At 39.1% G+C, this 21,139-nt stretch overlaps 1 protein-coding gene across 2 annotated transcripts in view; it reads left to right on the forward strand.

The window, feature by feature from the left end:
* LYPD6B (LY6/PLAUR domain containing 6B) overlaps positions 1-21,139 on the forward strand; it is a 240,612-nt gene that overhangs the window by 102,523 nt on the left and 116,950 nt on the right. The window contains exon 2 of one of the 2 annotated variants that reach the window (XM_070380746.1): positions 16,915-16,985. The exons of the other annotated variant lie outside the window; for it this stretch is intronic. The gene's annotated coding sequence lies outside the window, so the exon portion shown is untranslated. The remainder of the gene's footprint in view (positions 1-16,914; positions 16,986-21,139) is intronic. 2 annotated transcript variants of the gene reach the window in all.

The raw sequence follows: 21,139 nt of genomic DNA on the forward strand, positions 1-21,139 counted from the left end.
TACCAGTTTCTAATGAAACTGCTCAGCCTCTGAAACAGAGCTCACAAGGCCTGCACCACAAAATGTGAGCAAATGCCTTCGCTTTACATTGTCCTAGCTAGAGTCAGCATGTACAGTCACTGTATACAGTGAGGCAGGTTGTTGTTGTTCAGTCGCCAAGTCATGTCCGACTATGACCCCAGGGACTGCAGCATGCCAGGCTTCCCTGTCCCTCAGTATTTCCCAGATTTTGCCCAAGTTCATGTCCATTGAGTCAGCTATGCCATTCAACCGTCTCATCCTCTGTTGCCTTCCTCTTCTTCTGAGTAGGTTCAGGAAAGCAAAAAAATATTTTTCAGTCCTGTTAGGTTTCATTGACTTTGCATTCTTGTGAGTAGGACAGTAGTCAGTCCTATTGCAGAGGGAAAAAAAATGGAGACTGAAGTTCAGTGTTCTGCTCAAGGCTGTTTGTGGATTGGAGAGCAGCATAGAGTCGGAGGAGCCTTGATCTCCCAGAATGCTCCTCTCTTGTCACCAGGTGTAGCCGTGAATCCTGAGTATTATGCCCTTTGTTTTTCTTCTAAGGATATTTCAGAGAAGAAATTGAATTTGAATCCTCCAACATGGGATTTAGTTTTGTGAAATTTTATCGAATGTTTATGTGCGTGTTCAGTCGTGTCTAACTCTTTGTGACCCCATGGACTGTAGCCCACCAGGCTCCTCTGTCCGTGGAATTTTCCAGGCAGGAATACTGGAATGTTGTTGCTATTTTCTCTTCCAGAGGATCTTCCCAACCCCGGGATTGAACTCACATCTCCTGCATTAGCAGGCGGAGTCTTTAACTCTGTTTCACCTATGAATGTTTAGGTGAATGCACATTTGTTCTTACATAATTAAAATTCAGATGTTCAAATCCATTTTGCTTACTATTGTTTGCTACTACAAAATCTTAATTATAATAATATATCATGGTAACATCATAATCCATCAAGTTCATTTATCATAATTCAACTGTTGCATTACTATTAGACATCTAAGGTTGTTTCCAAAATTTCCTCTGCTGTAGATGAAAATGTAGTCAAGTTTGTCATGAATATAGCTTTTTTCCCCCCTAAATTATTGTTTTTCTTAAGCTGAAAATTTCACTATCAACTTAGAAGGTCAAGGCCAGTTTTATAGTTTATTTGATTATCTTCCTGATAGATGGTGAGTGCTTTTCTCATAGATGATGTGATTTTTTTTAATCTTAATTTTTGAGAGTCTAATCGTCACCTAGAGGTTCATATAGTACTGATTTGTCTGACCAGATTTAATGATTGTATCAGTAATGATCCCAGCAGGACACACGAACTTCACCTCATTGGTTCAAATGAAGAGAATTAAGTGAAGGGCGGCTCATAGAAGTGTGTGAGGTGAGAGAACCAACAAGAAACTACAACAGTGGGAAACTGTGGCCTGCCCTGGACTGAAAGTGTTTCGAGAGCACTCAGAGCTGCAGTGGAGGAAGTGAATGCCTGCTGGTCTGTGGAGGGATGCAGTTTCCAGCACTGGTGATGAGCATGCCGGGAGTGGAAAGAAGCACCCCAGCTTCCCTCTCCTCCCTTGCTCTCATCTCCTACCAGGGCTTCCACTGGCCCAACCCAACCAGAAGTCAGCTGATTCAGGAACCTGGGTGATTCAGTTTACAGGGATTGCCCTCCCAGGCCGCAGAGCAGTGTAGACAGTGGATCTCAGGCTAGTGGAGGCAAAGATGCAGATGACTAAAAACTAACACAATGGTGGGAACTTTCTCTCAATGGCACTACAAGGCCTATTTTCAAGTTTGGATTATGTTTCAGATCTCTCTAAACTATAGTCTTATGGAGAACAGTATGGAGGTTCCTTAAAAAACTAAAACTAGAACTACCAACTGGGACCCAGCAATCCCACTACTAGGCATATACACAGAGAAAGCCATAGTTCAAAACATGTACCCCCAGTGTTCATTACAGCACTATTTACAATAACCAGGGCATGGAAGTAACCTAAATGTCCATCAGCAGAGGAATGGATAAAGAAGATGTGATATATATATACAATGGAATATTAGCCACAAAAAAGAATGGAATTGGGTCATTTGTAGAGATGTGGATGGACCTAGAGACTGTCATACAGAGTGAAGTAAGTCAGAAAGAGTAAAACAAATATTGTATTTTAACATATATATGTGGAGTCCAGAAAAATGCTATGACCCACCAGGAAAGCCCAGAAAAATGGTACAGATGAACCTATTTCCAAGGAAGAAGTAGAGATGCAGACATAGAGAACAAACAAATGGATGCAAGGGAAGGGGAGGTTGGGATTGACATATATACACTGCTATGTATAAAATAAATAACTAATGAGAACCTACTGTATAGCACAGGGAACTCAATGTTCTGTGGTGAGATAAACAGGAAGGAAGTCCAAAAAAGAGGGGACATATGTGTACATATAGCTGATTGACTTTGCTAGAAAGTGAACGGTAGAAACGAACACAACATTGTAAAGACACATATTCCAATAAAATTAATTAAAAAACAAACTGTAGTCTCTGAGAAAGCTCTTAAATACTGCATTTTCTTTATTATGAAAACTTAGTGAGAGAGCATGGGGCCTCAGAAAGGGCACTCGGCACTAGTGGGAACAACTCACATCTCTGCTGGGCCCTGTGTTTGCTCCTTGGCAATTTTTGTTATTATCTTATGTCAACTCTGATTTTACCCTATATCCTAGCTGTTCCACCTCTCCTTCAGCTCCTAACCTCACCCCTCATGGTTCTGATCCAAGTATGTTCTTAGTTTCAAGGACACATTAAGGGCAGATTATTTGTAAGAACTTGGTCACAGCATTCCACAGGGCATTTCTTACATTGGAAGGTGAGTGTGAGCATTTGTAAACCTTGGGGGTTTGTGATTCTTCCATAAGAATTTTAAAATGTTGCTTCACTTTGGATAGCAGTAAAAATTTAGACATAATTCTATATCTTTGGATAACTGTCATAACTAAGCACTGTGACATGGTTTTTGTGTCTCTGCCTGCCTTTAGGTTTTTGGTTCGTGTTCAAATTAGCGTCAAGTCAAACCAAAATAAATGTAGAGGCTCTTAAGAAAAGTCAGAGTTGAATTAATTTGATGCCAAAGTACTATTTATATTTAAAGACCAAATGCTGACAGAGCAGGTTTGATGAAGAAAGGTTTCACAGTAGTTCCAGTGGGGAAAGTGGTGGAGAGTACAGTCATTGCATTGAATGTGGAGGTAAATACTCGCTGAGCTCAATAGGGCCCCGTTGTACAGCACTCAGTGACCAGCACCACATAAGTCTTCATTTGGGCAGCAGTGTGGTTTCAGCGGAACATCATGTAGTATGTTTTATTCATACTATTTGGGATGCTATTGGTTTTATTTATGTACTTTGAAATTTTTATTGACGTATAGTTGATTTACAATGTTGTGTTAGTTTCTGGTGTGTATATAAATATATGAATTGCTCTGCTGTAAATAGACTATACACTATATATAGTGCATAGAATACATAGTATATATACTATCACACACACATGTAATTCTTTTTCAGCTTCTTTTCCATTATAGTTTATTGCAACATACTGAATATAGTTCCTTCTGGTACACAGCAGGTCCCTGTTGTGTCTTTTTTATGTAGAGTAGTTTGTATCTGTTAATGCTTAACTTCTAACTTATCCCTACCTCCTCTTGCCCTTTCCCCTTTGGTAACCATAAGTGTTTTCTATGCCTCTGAGTCTATTTCCATTTGGTAAATAAGTTCAGTTGCATCATTTTTTTAAGATTCTGCATGTAAGTGATATCATATGATACTTATCTTTGTATACTTAATATGATAATCTCTAAGTCCATCCATGTTGCCACAAATGATATTATTTCATTATTTTTTATGGCTGAGTAATAGTCCATTTGTGTGTGTATATATATATATATATTGGGTGTATATATACACACACACCACATCTTCTTTATTCCTCTGTTGACAGGCATTTATTGTAGGTAGCTTCCATGTCTTGGCTGTTGTAAACAGTGCTTGGGTGCTAATGGTTTTGTAGTTGGGTTGTATTCATTTCTACATGTGCTTTGGTTTGTATTGGTTAAAGGTGATACATCTAAAGATTTCGTACTTGGTTTTATTTTGGTTGTTTTCTAAAAAACACACTAAAAACAATAGTCAACACTGGGAGATTTGAGGACACATTTTTCTTTTAAAATATCTGTATATAGTTCAAGTTGGACAATTACTGAGTGGAGTTAGGAACACTAGACTGGTAATCTCAGCCTCTGTGCACTGGATAAGGGAGAGAGGAAGGAAGGAAGGAATTTTGCAATTATCTCTTTTAACCCTATGAAGACTTTATGAATCTTCACCCCAAGAATTCATGAGGTTTTGGTTTATTTAAGAGCTCATATTTAGGAGATACATCAGCCAATGGAATCCCTCTGGCTCATTTGCTTTGTGCTTTTTCAGTTTGGGTCTCTTTTATATGAAATCCAAGGGCCGTTCTACATGTTTCTGTCATAACCAAGTATATAGCATGATGAAATCTTGTAAATATTTGCTGACTGATTTTCTAAAATATTAATTTCATTGGTTGAAAATATTAAAGATATCTCTTTAATTCCTCACTGTGCTGCCCCTTCAATAATGTGGATTTTGAATGCAGGACTCCTTGGGGTTACCAATACATAGTCCTCTTTGGGGCTGGGAAATACTTCGTAATGTTTTCACTGGGCATTGTCTTCTCTGTGCCCATAGCAGATAGTGAACAACACTCAGGGCAACTACAGGCAAGTTGGGAAATCAGGAAATAGTGTGTTTGATATTAAGTTCACAGGTCTGTCCTTTGGGCAGGGGTTATAAAACATGTTATGTGCTCTGTGATGACCTAGAGGGGTGGAATAGGGGAGCGAGGCTCAAGAGGGAGGGCATATATGTATAATTATGGCTGATTCGTGTTGTTGTATGGCAGAAACCAACATAACATTGTAAAGCGATGTTCCTCCAATTAAAAGCTGAAAAAAAAAAGCAAACCAAAAAAACCCCACATTATGTGACTGAAGGGTCATATGATCCCATGGGCAGGTGTGCATGCTGAAGTAGCCTGCTAGTCTCAGCTAGGCAACACCTTTTGTTCTTAGCAGCTCTCCAGGGTAGAATCACTTCTCATGCTTCTAAAGTTATGGTAACAGGGCAATTATTAACTACTGTCACCACTCACTAATTCTTCAAATGGACTTCATCAGAGACAGAGATAATCTGAATAATAGATAGTTTATAAATAATTTGGAGCTGGCATTGAAACGAGTCCTGCAGTTTCTTCCTTGTCTATTGACCTTTCTACTGTTTGCTTTAGGATTAAAAGGGAACCTACATTCCACAGGTTAGCGTTCCACTTACAATGCTGCTCCTCTGCTCCTCTTCCCACCTCCTTCTCCCCCTTTAAGTCTCATTGCCCAGGTTGTCATGAAACACGATAAAAAAATGACCACAAGAAGCTTCTTTAGGTTGTTTTCCTGGATGCTGACCCTAATACTGAGCAAGACCGCAACTAAATAACCGGGTTGCAAGGAAGCCTTTGAAGAAGGAAGGTATGGGCTGTGATTTTTATTTTCCCAAGAAATAAGAACATTGATCGGGGTGGATGAGGTCAGACTGCATCTAACAGAAACATTCCAGGAGGAAATTGGGCTTTCCCAGTTGAACGTAAACCTTTCTCTTCTCAATACCTTTTGATTGGCAAAACCCAGAAACTCAAACACATCCTTGCCTACCAGTCCTTGCAGTAACTTTACAAATCACTCATCTCTAAGCCTGTTTGCTATAGTCAAACAACGCCTAGCCCCTACAAAGCCCTCCACAAACATAGCCACACCCAGCCTGCAGGTCAGGGTAAGTAGATTACTTTGGAGACAGCTGAAAGTTCGGCTGCCCAGACTCTCTGCCTTTCCTTCTCCTCCAGGCCTTTTCTTTGCTCAGGGCTCTTCCTCTGCTCTCAGGGAACCCACCCAGAATTCTGTTCTGTCAGGAAATGCATCAGATCTGCTGGTCTCACCCCCAGCCCCTTCCAGCTTAGATTACAACTAAGAAGAGTAAGTCTTGGGTATGAGGGGACGTTCAGGTGGATTAAGGCCATGCTCCTTCCCCCTACTGAGAATGGAGTTAATCGGTATCATAACCTCTCTTCCAAATGACACAGCACCTTAGAGTATTGTAACTCATCAGCCTCTCTTTTTTCCTGAGGTATAATTGACACATAACACTATACTGGGGCTTCCTAGGTGACGCTTGTGATGGAGAATTCACCTGCCAATGCCGGAGACGTAAGAGACGCAGGTTCGATCCCTGGGTTGGGACGATCCCTTGGAGTAGGAAATGGCAACCCACTCCAGAATGGGCTTCCCTGGTGGTCAAATGGTAAAGAATCTGCCTGCAATGCAGGAGACCTGGGTTTGATCCCTGGGTTTGATCCCTGGGTGTAGAAGGTTCCCTGGAGTAGGAAATGGCAACACACTCCAGTATTCTTGCCTGGAGAATTCCATGGACAAAAGAGCCTGGTGGGCTACAGTCTGTGGGGTTGCAAAGAGTCGAGCATGACTGAGCAACTAACATTTTCACACTTTTCAACATTATACTAGCTTCAAGTGTACAACATAATGATTGGATATTTGTATGTATTATGAAATAATCACGCAGTAAGTCTAGTTGATATCTTTCCCTGTACATAGTTATAATTTTTTCTCCTTGTGATGAGAACTTCTAAGAATTACTTTCTCAGCAACTTACAGATATGCGATATGGTATTGTTAAGTGTAGTCACCATGTTGTAAATTACATTCCCAGGACTTATTTGTTTTATAACTGGAAGTTTGTAGCTTTTGACCTCTTGTGTCTAATACCACCACCTTCCCACCGTCTCTGGTAACCAGCAGTCTGTTCTCTGTATCAGTGAGTTTGCGTTCTCATTTCCTAACATAGTGTTACATGTGATCCAGCAATCCCGTTTCTGGGCATGTATCTGGGAAAAGATGAAAGGTCTGATTTGAAAAGACACATGTACCTTAATGTTCATAGCCACTCGATCTACAGTAGCCCAGACATGGCAGCGACCTAAATGTCCATCAACAGATGAGTGGATAAAACATGATATGTGTATCTGTGTGTGTGTGTAAATAATGGAATATTACTCACCATAAAAGAATGAAATATTGCCATTTGCAGCAACATGAATGGATCTGGAGGTGATTAATTAAGTGATATAAGTCAGAAAGAAAAGACAAATACCATATGATATTATTTATTTGTGGAATCTAAAATATACAAATGACTTATTTACAAGACAGAAACAGACTCACAGACATAGAAAACAAAGTTATGGTTACCAAAGTTACCTAGATATTTACCAAGTTTTCTGTTCACCATTTCTTGCATTTCAACATTTCTTTGGGTTCATTTTCTTTTCTAAAACATATCTTTTAAACATTTCTTTAGTAAAGTTATGTTGATAATAAAGCTCAGTTTTTGTTTAGAGGAAAATGCTTTCATTCTTAAAAAATAGCTTCACTGGGATTTCTAGTTATTTCCTCCTAGCACTTGGAAGATAACTTCTATCTTCTGCTTCTGCTTCAGTTGTCACTGGTTAGAGGTCTGCTTTCAGTCTAATTGTTGAAATTTTTTGTGGCTGCTTTTTGTAATAGTATTATTGTCTTTGGCATTCTATAGTATTACTTCAGTTATCTAAATGGAGAGTATTTTTTAATCCATATCTTATTATGTGAATTATTTTATATACAGAATTATTCTGTATCTAAGAACGTTAAATACTGGTAATAGAGGGTATAGTTCTATTGTTTGCAGGTAAATAATCAGAAGGTAAATAATCTGCCTGCAATGCAGGAGACTCAGGTTCGATCCCTGGGTTGGGAAGATCCCCTAGAGAAGGGACTGGCTACCCATTCCAGTATTCTTTTCTGGAGAATTCCATGGACAGTCCATGGGATCGCATAGAGTCGGACAGGACTGAGTGACTAACACTTTCTGTTGTTTATTGTTTCTGGCCACTCTGATTTATGTTGCTTCATGTTTTGAGGAATATTTTTTTCTGAGAGTTTGTATTTGATTTAATTTACAGTAGTATTAAGGGCTTAAGTTGAAAGCTTTCCTCCAGAGAAAATGTGCATTTCTTATGTCCTTATGGGACAGGATGGACCTGGGACTACATAAGCTACTTTCATGGGTCCCAGCTTAATGCACAAGCCTCAGACCCAGCTACCCCATCATATGAGGGATGGGAGTTCAGTCTCTGATGTCAGAGACTGAACAGCGTCTTCTTCCAGAGTGATCTTGACTAATGTATGTGCTTGCAAGTTACGATTTTGAATTTACCTTAAACTTCTTCCCTGTTCCTCCCTCCCTCCCTTTGCTTTCCATTTTCTTTCCACTCCTTTTAAATATTTTCTTTACTTTCTTTGATGGTCAGAAATGCATTATAAAGTTTGCTTTTCTATTTATCTAGGACCTTGTAATATTGTAGCAGGAGGGCCTCTCAGAATATGGGATATAAGTAGAAAATCTGACTAATCTCTTGATAGGATGCCCCAGTTCCTTGATGCCTCTTGGTTATTGCTAACGTGTGTGTGTAAGAGTAGGCTGATCCGTGGGACTACTTTTGGCTTCTGAGGTATAAAGGTGTGCTAATCACCTAGTGTTTCACACACTAACTAACTTATGATCTTCTTTTACTGTACTGATTACTCTGAGGTCGTTGGTTAGGAGTGTGTCTTCAAAATACAGTACTACATAGGCAAATGAGTATTTTTTAAGGAAAAAATAGAATCATATATTTGGGGTTTTAATTTCTTTAAGAGGTTCATTTTCATGTAACATATGCATTCAACTGATTTATTTATTTAAAAGAAAAAGACCCATTTTTCAAGTTGCTCTTTCCACATGAATATGGTATTGCCAGCGTTTGCTTCTTGAAAATCAGGTTTGTATCTTATTTTTCTTTTTAAATTTTTCTTTTTTTATTGAAGTTTAGTTGATTTACAATGTTGTGTGTCTGGTATACAGCAAAGTGATATGTATACACACACACACATATATATGTACAATCTGATATATATGTATTCATGTATTTATATTTTTGGATTCTTTTCCATTATAGATTATTACAAGATATTGAATAAAGTTCCCCATGCTATACAGTAGGCTCTTGTGGGTCTTACAAGATCCTAATTAATTAAAAGCTCCTAATTTATCCCTCCCTGCTCTTTCCCCTTTGGTAACAAGTTTGTTTTCTGTGTCTGTGAGTCTGTTTGTGTTGTGTAAATAAGTTCACTTGTGTTTTTTTTTTTTAGATTCCACATATAAGTGATATGATATTCATCTTTCTCTGACTTCAGTTAGTATGATAATCTCTAGGTACATTCATGCTGCTGCAAATGGCATTATTTTTTATGGCTGAATAATATTCCATTGTGTGTGTTTGTATGTATGTGTGTCTGTATGTATGTGTGTCTATGTGTGGATATACACAGACGTATCACATCTTCTTATCCATTCATCTGTCAATGGACACTTAGGTTGCTTCCGTATCTGAACTACGGTAAACAGTGCTACTATGAACATTGCACCTTTTTGAATTAGCTTTCTCTAGATATATGCCCGGGAGTGGGATTGCTGGATCATGTAGCAATGCTGTTTTTAGATTTTTGAGAAACCTCCATATTGTTTTCCATAGTGGCTGAACCAGCTTATATTCCCACCAACAGTAGAGGAAGTTTCCCTTTTCTCCACACCCTCTCCAGCATTTATTATTTGCAGACTTTTTGATGATGACCATTCTGACTAATGGGAGGTGATACCTCAGTATAGTTCTGATTTTTATTTCTCTGATAATTAGCAATGTTAAGTATCCTTTCATGTGCCTATTGGATATCTGTATGTCTTCTTTGGAGAAATGTCTATTTAGATCTTTTGCCCATTTTTGATTGATTTTTTTGGGTTGTTATTGAGTTTTATGGGCTGTATATTTTGGATATTAACCCCCCCTTTTTTTTGGTAGCATCATCTGCAAATATTTTCCCCCATTCTGCAAGTTTTCTTTTTGTTAATGGTTTCTTTGCTGTGCAAACACTTATAAGTTTGTTTAGGTCCCATTTATTTTTGCTTTTATTTCTTTTGCCTTGGGAGTCTGACTATTAAAATATTGCTACAATTTATGTTAGAGAATGTTTCATCTACATTCTCTTCTAGGAGCTTATGGTGTTATTTCTTAAGTATTTAAGCCAGTTTGAATGTATTTTTGTATATGCTGTGAGGGAGTGCTCTAACTTCATTGATTTACATGTGACTGTCCAACTTTCCCAACTCCACTTTCTGAAGAGAGTATCTTTTCTTTGTTGTATATTCTTGCCTCCTCTGTTGAAAAGTAATTGACTGTAAGTGTGTGGCTTTATTTTTGGATTCTATTCTGTTTCATTAATCTGTATGTTTATTTTTGTGCCAATACCACACTGTTTTGATTACGGTAGCCTTGTAGTATTACCTGAAGGCCAGAAGGGTTATGACTCCAGCTCTGTTCTTTTTCCTCAGGATTGCTTTGACAATTCTGAGTCTTTTGTGGTTCATATAAAATTTAAGATTATTTATTCTAGTTCTGTGAAAAGTGTCATGGATAATTTGATAGGGATTGTATTAAATCTGTAGATTGCTTTCAGTAGTATGGCCATTTTAGCAGTATTAATTTTTCCAATACAAGAGCATGGTATATCTTTACATTTCTTTGAATCATCTTCAGTTTCTGTTATCTGTATTTTATAGTTCTTAGCATATAAGTCTTTCACCTCCTTGGTTGGGTTTATTCCTAGGCATTTTTAAATGTGATTTTAAAAAGGATTTTTTTTTAACATTCTCATTCTGATACTTCATTGTCATTGTAAAGGAGTGGAACAGATTTCTGAATGTTAATCTTGTATCCTGCTTCCTTGATGAATTCATTTATCAGTTCTAGAAGTTTTTGTGTGAAGTCTTTAGGATTTTCTGTATATAGCATCATGTTATCTGCATATAATGACAATTTTACCTCTTCCCTTCCAGTTGGGGTATCTTTTATTTCTTTTTCTTATCTGATTGCTGTAGCTAGGACTCCCAGTACTGTGCTGAATAGAAATGGTGAGAGTGGGCATCCTTGTCCTGTTCCAGATTTTAATGGAGGGCTTTCAGCTTGTCACAGTTAAATATTATGTTGGCTATGAATTTGTCATAAATAGAGTTTATGATGTTGAGATATGTTCCCATTATATCTGCTTTGGTAAGAGTTTTTGTCATGAATGGATATTAAATTTTATTCAAATACTTTCTCTGAATTTGTTGAGATGGTAATGTGATTTTTGTTTTTTCTTTTGTTGACATGGTATATCACATTGATTTGCATATGTTGAGCCATCCTTGTGACCGTAGGATGAATCCAAGTTGAGTGTGGCATATGATCCTTTTTTTTTTTAATGTGTTGTTACATTTGGTTTCCTAATATTTGTTGAGAATTTTTGCATCTATATTCATCAAAGATGTTGGTCTCTAATTTTCTATTTTTGGTAGTGTCTTTGTCTGGTTTTGGTATAAGGGTAATAGTGGCTTCATAGAATGACATTCAGAGTGTTCCCTTCTCTTCAGTCTTTAGGAAGATTTTGAGAAAGATAGGTGTCAGTTCCTCTTTGTACATTTGGTAGAATTCCTCAGTGAAGCCATCTGGTCCTGGCCTTTTGTTTGCAGGAAGTTTTTTTTTTAGTACCTGGTTATTTAGTGATCTTTCTTGCAGCTTAGGTTGTATGACATCTTTTGCCAGCATTCAGTAGGTATTCCATGAGAGTTGTTTAATATGTAGAAGTATTTTTGATGTATTTGTGGGGAGGAAGTGCATTCCATTTCTAATATTCTGTCATCTTGATCTCCCAGATTATTTTTCTTTTTACATCTGGCTACACTTCAGTTCAGTTCAGTCGCTCAGTCGCGTCCAACTCTTTGCGACTCCATGAACCCCAGCACACAAGGCCTCCCTATCCATCACCAACTGCCAGAATTTACCCAAACCCATGTCCATTGAGTCGGTGATGCCATCCAACCATCTCATCCTCTGTTGTCCCCTTCTCCTCTTGCCCTCAATCTTTCCCAGCATCAGGGTATTTTCAAATGAGTCAGCTCTTCCCATCGGGTGGCCAAAGTATTGGAGCTTCAGCTTCAACATTAGTCCTTCCAATGAACACCCAGAACTGATCTCCTTTAGGATGGACTGGTTGGATCTCCTTGCAGTCCAAGGGACCCTTAAGAGTCTTCTCCAACACCACAGTTCAAAAGCATCAATTCTTCAGTGCTCAGCTTTCTTTATAATCCAACTCTCATATCCATACATGACTACTGGAAAAACCATAGCCTTGACGATACGGTAGCCTTGACAAGACGGACCTTTGTTGACAAAGTAATGTCTCTGCTTTTTAATATGCTGTCTAGGTTATAACTTTCCTTCCAGGGAGTAAGAGTCTTTTAAGTTCATGGCTGCAATCACCATCTGCAGTGATTTTGGAGCCCCCCAAAATAAAGTCAGCCATTGTTTCCACTGTTTCCCCATCTACTTGCCATGAAGTGATGAGACTGGATGCCGTGATCTTAGTTTTCTGAATGTTGAGCTTTAAGCCAACTTTTTCACTCTCCTCTTTCACTTTTAAGAGGCTCTTTAGTTCCTCTTCGCTTTCTGCCATAAGGGTGGTATCATCTGCATATCTGAGTTTATTGATATTTCTCCCAGTAATCTGGCTACACTTAACCATGTGATAATTTTCTGGAATTGAATTACATTTTTCCAGGTAGCTTGACAGAGATCTGGGTAACTGTGACATTTTAGGGATGTACCTTCAAATAGCATTTGAAATCTCCTGATAGATAAGTCTTAATTAGCAGAGCAAGTTGTTTGGTTCACCTTATAGATCCAAATCATGGACTTTAAAGATATTTTCTGAAACAGATTCCTTATCTTGGTTCTCATCATTGGTACCACTTCTCCCTTTCTGTTATTGATGAATAGCTGCTGTAATTACATGTGTCTCCCAGGATGGAAAGTGAAGGATAGAAATGGCTTTTATTTATTGTTAAGGCAATTTTGGGACTTCCCTGGCAGTCCAGTGGTTAAGACTTCACCTTCCAATGCAGGAGGTACAGGTTGAATTCCTGGTTGGAGGGCTAAGATCCCACATGCTTTGTGGCCAAAAACCAAGACATAAAACAGAAGTAATATTGTAACAAATTCAATGAAGACTTAAAAATGGTACACATAAAAATCTTTTAAAAGAAATCAAGGCAGTCTTTTGTGTTCTTGTCTCATCTGGGTAGAGATCATTGAAAAAAATGTGTAAGGTACTCAGTGTTTCAAATGAACAATGATAAGAGAATCTTTGCATGTGAAACAGTTCCTAAATTTTGTCTTTTCAACATGTCAGAATTTCAATTACAGAGACATTTGTACTAACAAAATAGCAAAAAGACGTGTTGTAGAAAGTTAAAGATCTGCTCATTGCTCAGATGCTATGGACATGCCGCATCACTTGCCTTTTTTTTTTTTTTTTTTCTTGAGACAGCTTGACTTTTAATGTTGCCTAGTTTTCTAATGCCCTTGATTATACTCCAGAAGAAAATCTGGTGAAAATTATATAGGCCACCTGCCTGAACTTCACAAAGGAGAGGAAGGGAGAATTCACAGGGAGAACGTCACAGGGGAGAAACCTTTGCCTTTGAATAGCAAAGGGTTGTATGGAGTTTTGAGGTCTACTGCATGCTTTCAGCATATACGGGATACCCTTCAAATACATGGAAGCCTCTGCTAGTTATATACTGGGGACATGCAAGACAAGAATAACCAAAATCCATATGTTTAGGAAGGTTCTTTAAATTGATCTCTTCTAGACTTCTAAGGGACTTCCCTGGTGGCCCAGATGGTAAAGAATCTGCCTGCAATGCGGGAGACCTGGGTTTGATCCCTGGGTTGGGAAGATCCCCTGGAGGAGGGCATAGCAACCCACCTCAGTATTCTTGCCTGGGAAGTCCCCTTGGACAGAGGAACCTGGCAGGCTACAGTCCATAGTGTCGCAAAGAGTCAGACATCACTGAGTTACTAAGCGCAAGACTTCTAAGACACTAACAAAAAAAGAAAAATCTAAGAGTTACAGCATGTGAAATTACTTCAGAGCAAGAATAATTTTCTGAACTTAAGAATATATAAAAAATAGCAAACAGGATGTTTTTTGGGAGTGTGGCCTGAAAGAATTAGGACAGGTGGCAGGCCTGGGCTGACCTCTGCATGTACATATACTCTGTACATCTTTTAGGGAACCAACCCTCAGACTCTGCATCCATCCCAAAGGGAGCAGTTCAGGTAGTTAACTCCTTCATACAGAGATATAAATCACTAATAAGTTCCAGGAGTTTCCTCCTCTTAGTTTTTAACTGGACACAATCTTCCAGTCAAGGGAATGCAGCTCCATTGTGTGAGAACCTTTATATCTACTTGGTGGGGGAAGTTACTTTTTGAAGGAGGAATGGGGAGTATGAAGTGCTTTATAGAATCATAAGGCTTTTTCTGTGATGTTGACAGCTTCTGCAACTGTTAGTGCTCATGATGAAATAGATAAAGCTGGTAGATTCCATCCAGCTTTCATTTGTTTCTGCTCTTTGTATCTTCGGAGCAGAGAACCCGTAGAATGCTTCTCTGCATACTTCATTTCTAACTCAATTCCTGGTGCAAGCCAGGAGCTCTATAAATCTTGGCTGTTGAATGGATTGGCTCAGGACCTACCAGCAGGGCTAGAGTATCTGGGAAGTACAAAGAAAGAGACATTCAGACAGGTACCTGACTCAGAGGGCTAACATGCTGACCACAAAAAACATTGTCTCATTTTTTTGTCTCATATTTTTGCCATGGTCCCAGATATCACTTTGCCAACTAAGGTCCTTGTAGTCAAAGCTATGTTTTTTCCAGAAGTTATGTACAGATGTGATAGTTGAATCATGAAGAAGGCTGAGTGCCAAAGAATTGATGCTTTCAAACCTCTGGTGAGCTTCCCTTGTGGCTCAGCTGGTAAAGAATCCACCTGTAATGCGGGAGACCTGGGTTTGATCCCTGGGTTGGGAAGATTCCCTAGAAAAGAGAAAAGGCTACCCACTCCAGTATTCTGACCTGGAGAATTCCATGGACTGTACAGTCCATGGGCTCGCAAAGAGTTGGACACAACTGAGCAACTTTCACTTTCACTTTTCAAACCTCTGGTGCTGGAGAAGACTCTTGAGAATCCCTTGGATAGAAAAGAGATAAAACCAGTCAGTCCTAAAAGAAATCAACCCTGAATATTCACTGGAAGGATTGCTGCTGAAGCTCCAATATTTTGGTCACCTGATATCAAGAGCCGACTCATTGGAAAAGACCCTGATGCTGGGAAAGATTGAGAGCAGGATGAGAAGGGGGCAGCAGATGATGAGATGGTTGGGTGGCATCACCGGTTCAATGGACATGAGTTTGAACAAACTCCAGGAGATGGTGAAGGACAGGGAAGCCTGGCGGGCTACAGTCCCTGGGATCACAAAGAGTCAGACTTGACTAAGTGACTGAACAACAATGGCAGTCCTTCTTGACATGGATTTTCCTATTGTGAACAAAGTGGCTCTTTGTTCTGTTTGTTTTTTCCTCCCTGGACTCCTGCTTCCGCTCCATCAGAGGCCCTCACCTTTGATCCAGGAGCCTGGGTGCTTTAGGCCTTATGCTCAAATATAAGGAATGCACCCCTTCTCTGTATTCCTTTGAAAGGCCTATTGGACCAGGACCCCGAACAGCTGCTCTTCTCCCTCCACATTTTAGGACAAGCCTCATATTTCTGTGCTTTGGGTTTCTGTAAGACATAGCCAGGCCCCGCTCCATCTATGTCTCCCGCTGAAGACTTCGTTTGTATCTCTCCGTTGACCTGTCCTCCAGCCCCTTCTTCTAAAATGGCAGATTTCCTGATGTATTGCATTGTATTGTTCTAGGGGGAAAAACCTTTAAATACGCTTTTAAGGGGAGGAGAAAGAGGAAGAGCCAACTGTTTTAATTTGGACATCAGCATGTTTTGGCTTCTGTCTTGTAGCCATTCGATAATGAGTCTTTATTTAGGCAGACATCCATGGAGTGATTAATCAAGGAGGGATGAAAGTTAGTCATCCATCTTAGGTACCTGGCAAGTTCTTTTTTATACCTGGAGGTAAAGTTCAAGGTGCTTGCTCAAAAACCAAAGGTTTCCACTTATGAAAAAGAGAGGGTGGCCTGGTCCCACTAAGTTATGTGTGCATATGTGCTCAGTTGTGTCCGATTCTTTGTGACCTGATGAACTACTGCAGCCCACCAGGCTTCTCTGTCCATGGGAATCTCCAAGAAAGAATATTGGAATGGGTTTCCATGCCCTCCTCCAGGGGATCTTTCCCACCCAGTGATCGAACCCACATCTCCTGTGTCTCCTGCATTGGCAGGTGAATTTTTACCCACTGAGCCACCTGGTTATAGCAGGGCTGAATTAAGTGATTCTCTGGGATTGGAAAGAGGAGCATTGCCTGTGCTCTCTCCTGTTCCCACCACTGCTGAAAATTTGCATCCACTCTGTCTACATTCTTTGGATATTTCTGCCTGGGGACAGGAGGACACTGTCGGAAGTCTGGATCTTTCTTGTATCTGGTTTGTGGCTGGGAAAGGTTACTGAGCCTAAGGACCTCTTTAAGACTTGTCCCCTGCCAAAGCCTCTTACTTACTATAAAAGCCTTTTATCCCAATTGTCTACAACATCAGTCATAATGATACCTTTCCATGTTCATTTGTTTAGATATGCCACACTGCTGCCTGCCTTTGGCAACCCTCCTGGACTAGGCTGCTTTTGTTAATCACATGGATGTTGTGAGTATTATGTTCACAAGTGGATGCAGAGAAGATATTTTGATTGAACTACAAATCCTTACCGTATGAGCTACTCGTGCTTAGCGAAAACTATATTAAACAGTGGTGATCCAGAGTTTCATTAATCTTGGGGATTATGCTGCGTGCACATCTGTTAAATACTGTGATTTCTGTATCTTCTTGTAATCATATCGACTCTTTATGAAAGAACTTTTGATACTGAGCTGTGTCTTGTAATGTTTCAATGTAGAGGTGGTTGTTGATCTTAATTTGTGATCCTGAATTCATTTCATCTCAAGTACTTTTATGTTGTAGCTTCCTCAATGTTTTTAACAGGAATGTACTTCAAACAGCTCTCAGTCCTAATCTTGTACTTCTGTTCATTGAAGATAAGCAGCAATTTCTTTTTTTAAAATTCAAATAAAGTTGATTTAAAATGCTGTTAGTTTCCAGTGTACAGCAAAGTAATTCAGTTTTGTGTGTGTGTATATATACACATGCACATATATATACATACAGAGATATGTGTGTGTGTGTGTATGCTTTTTCATATTCTTTTCCATTATGATCTATTATAAGGTATTGAATGTACTTCCCAGTGCTATACAGTAGGACCTTGTTGTTTATCTACTTTTATGTATAGTAATCTGTGTCTGCTGATCCCAAACTCCCAATTTATCCCCCCGCCCCCTTTCCCTTTGGTAACCATAGTTTGTTTTCTGTGTGAGTCCGTGTCTGTTTTGTAAATAAGTTCGTTTGTGTCATATTTTAGATTCCACATATAAGTGATATCATATGATATTTGTCTTTCTCTTTGTGACTTAATTCATTTAGCATGATAATCTCTAGGTCCCTCCCTTGCTGCAAATGGCATTATTTCATTCTTCTTTAGGGCTGGGTAATATTCCATCGTGTGTATATGTGTGTGTGTACACACACACATTCTTGATCCATTCATCTATTGATGGACATTTATGTTGCTTCCATGTATGGGCTATTGTAAATAGTACTTCTGTGGACATTAGGGTGCATGTAACTCTTTGACTTTGCATTTTCTCTGGATATAGCCCAGGACTGGGATTATTGGCTCATATGGCAACTCTGTGTTTAGTTTCATGAAGAACCTCCGTACTGTTCTCCATAGTGGTTGCACCAATTTACATCGCCATGAACGATGTAAGAGGGTTCTTTTTTTTTTCCCATACCCTCTCCAGCATTTATTATTTGTAGACTTTTTGATGATGGCCATTCTGACTGGTGTGAGGTGATCCTTCATTGTGGTTTTGATTTGCATTTCTTTAATAAGTAGCAAAGTTGAACATCATTTCTTGTGTTGGCCATCTGTATGTCTTCTTTGGAGAAAGTCCATATTTAAGTCTTCTGCCCATTCTTTGATTGGGTTGTTTGTTTTTGTTATTGAGCTGTATGAGCTGTTCATATATTTTGGAAATTGAGCCTTTGTCAGTTGCCTCTTTTGCACATATTTTTTCCCAGTCCTTAGGTTGTCTTTTGTTAATGGTTTTCTTTCTTTTTTTTTTTTTTTAATTTTTATACAAGTCTTTATTTACAACTTGTTTAACAACTGTACACTTTTTGCAGCCTTGAAAACATTTTTGTACTTGAATGGGAAAATATAGTTTGACCAAATCTTAACTTTATTCTTCATATACATATACATATATTATATGCATACATATAAACATATACATATAATTAATACCATAACAAGTTGGCAGTCATAAAATTAAAATGAGTGACATCAAAAGGAAATACAATATAAGATTTCAAAAAATTAATGTTAATGGTTTTCTTTGCTATGCAAAAGCTTATAAGTCTGATTAGGTCTCATTTATTTTTGCTTTCATTTCTATTGCCTTGGGAAACTGAACTAAGAAAACCTTTCTATGATTTATGTCAGAGAATATTTTGCCTGTGTTTTCCTCTAGGAGTTTTATGGTATCATATCCTATATTTAAGTCTTCAAGCCATTCTGAATTTATTTTTGTGTATGGTGTGAGGGAGTGTTCTAACTTCATTGTGGCAAGCAGCAATTTCTTATTTTATTTCCCATCAGTTATCAACAGATCTAAACAACTCTCTTAGTTGTGCTGCCAGGACTGAGGAAAGATGAGAAAGAGGGAGGGGAAAAAAAGACAGATTGACAAAGTATGAGATAAAGAAGGAAGGAGATACAGAAGGAAGATAGCATAGTGGGAAGGTGATGTAGGCTGCTAATCATTTGAGGGCTGTCAGTATCCTGCAATAGTTTATAAGTTGAATGTACCTGTTACCTGTCTGCAGGCCCCCAAAGAAAATGTGGGTGTGGGCCATGTGTCTGGTCAGTGACACTTCTCCGTAAGTTTGATGACCGAAGGATGGGAGAGCTGTCAGCGATGAGGGCAACAGAGAGCTCGAGATTGCTGAGTGTTAAGTCTGTCTCTTAAGTGACTTGAATATTCTCACAGGAAATTGTCTAGAGTAAGACCAAGTGAGAACCCCCGACGACCTGCATTTCAAACATGGCTCTTCTTTGGATATGATAACTCAAACTCTTGTCTGCCCTGTTTTATTTGGTTTTCTGCAGCATAGCTGATGGCTCACGATTCCGTTTCTAGAAGAGGCAGCCTAACCGTATGGAAAGGACCTGTGATACACCGCTTTGCGGCCACATACTGTGTAATTTGGGGCATGTCACTTCCTCTCTTGGTCTCGGTTTCCTCATCTTCAAATCACAAAGAAGAGGCTAAAATGATACCCAGGAGTGTTGTCACTCTAGGAGTCTCTAATTCTGTGGATTTTTCTGAGATACTTTTCTCTTGAAGGAATTATTTTCATCATCAATCCTTTTTGGCCACTCTTTGTGTTTTTTGCTCTTACTCATCCCCCAAAACTTTACTAGTCAGACTAGTAGGCTGCCTTTTCCAGGCTTAGTGAGACACCCCGAGTGCAGCAAATAAAAGCAACATTCTAGGTGGAGTCCAGGCTTCCTGGTACATACTTACACCCAAAAGGTTGATGTGGAAATGGACTCACCTTCCGTGTGACATGATTTGATTTCCTTTGGGGTAAGGGGAAAGAAACTTGGAAAAAGTGTGTAAGTTAAGGCCAAGTAGACATGATTCCTTATGTCTTTTCTCCAGGAAAGGAATCAGATGCTGCTTGAGTTTTTCCATTCATGGCTCTGGTGGCTCCAGTGGTGCTAGGTAAAGCTTCATGTTTTGCCAGCCCCTTTTCTGCAGATGGAAACAAATTCATTGGCAGCTACACACCGAGAGGGAGAAAGGCTTCAACACTATTTTGGAGCTCCTTAGCAAGGAGAGTTACTGCTGAAGATGAAGACAGCTTATTTCCATCTTACAGATGTGCAGTTTGTTAAATGCGCTTGGCCCTGCCCCATTAAATTAGCCTTCCACTCTCGGTAGCTTGTTGAAAGAATTGCTAGGGCTCTGCTTCATTGCTCCTTGGCAGGCAGTTTAGTAGAGCACTTTGGTAGCAAACGTCAAGCCAGAGTACGGAGGTTTAGAATTATGGCCTGCTTGAAGCCCCTTGGCTTCTATGGACTGATGCTTTTATTTATTTATTTATTCTTAAATTTCTTTCTTTCTTTCTTTTTTTTTTTTTTTTTACTGTGGTCTGTTCCCTTGTAGTGACAGAACCAAGAGCAACTCTGGTTTAGACAATTTACTGCTTATTTAGTTGTATTTTATGATTCTCTTTTTATTGGTTCCTAGATCTCCTGTGATTTAAGTGACCCGCAGCCACCGATTTCTGTGCATATCTGGGTTACTTCCTCTTTAACTAAACTCAGTAAGGGCTTTACAGACTCATATTTGGGAAGGTGAATGTTTTGGCTGCAGAGATTCTGAAGTTCAAAGTAGCCTTTGTACCCATGGTACTCTGGGGCTGTGTGGTCCATTTAATGAGGTTCATGAATGCTGTATAGTATCGCTGTGTGTGTGTGTGTTTAGTATCATTGTTAATCAGTGATCTTACACTCTCCCAACTTCTTTTGGCTTAAGATATTGGAAAGGGAGTCAGTATAACCATGTTCCATTTCAAAGACATAACCACACATTCTCTTTGATTTCTGTTCCCTTTGAGAAACACTCAGAACATTTTTGGGAACCATGAAGAGTGGGCAGGTTTCAAAGGTG

The sequence above is a fragment of the Bos mutus genome, chromosome 2 (genome assembly GCF_027580195.1).
Source record: "Bos mutus isolate GX-2022 chromosome 2, NWIPB_WYAK_1.1, whole genome shotgun sequence".
NCBI lineage: Eukaryota > Metazoa > Chordata > Mammalia > Artiodactyla > Bovidae > Bos > Bos mutus.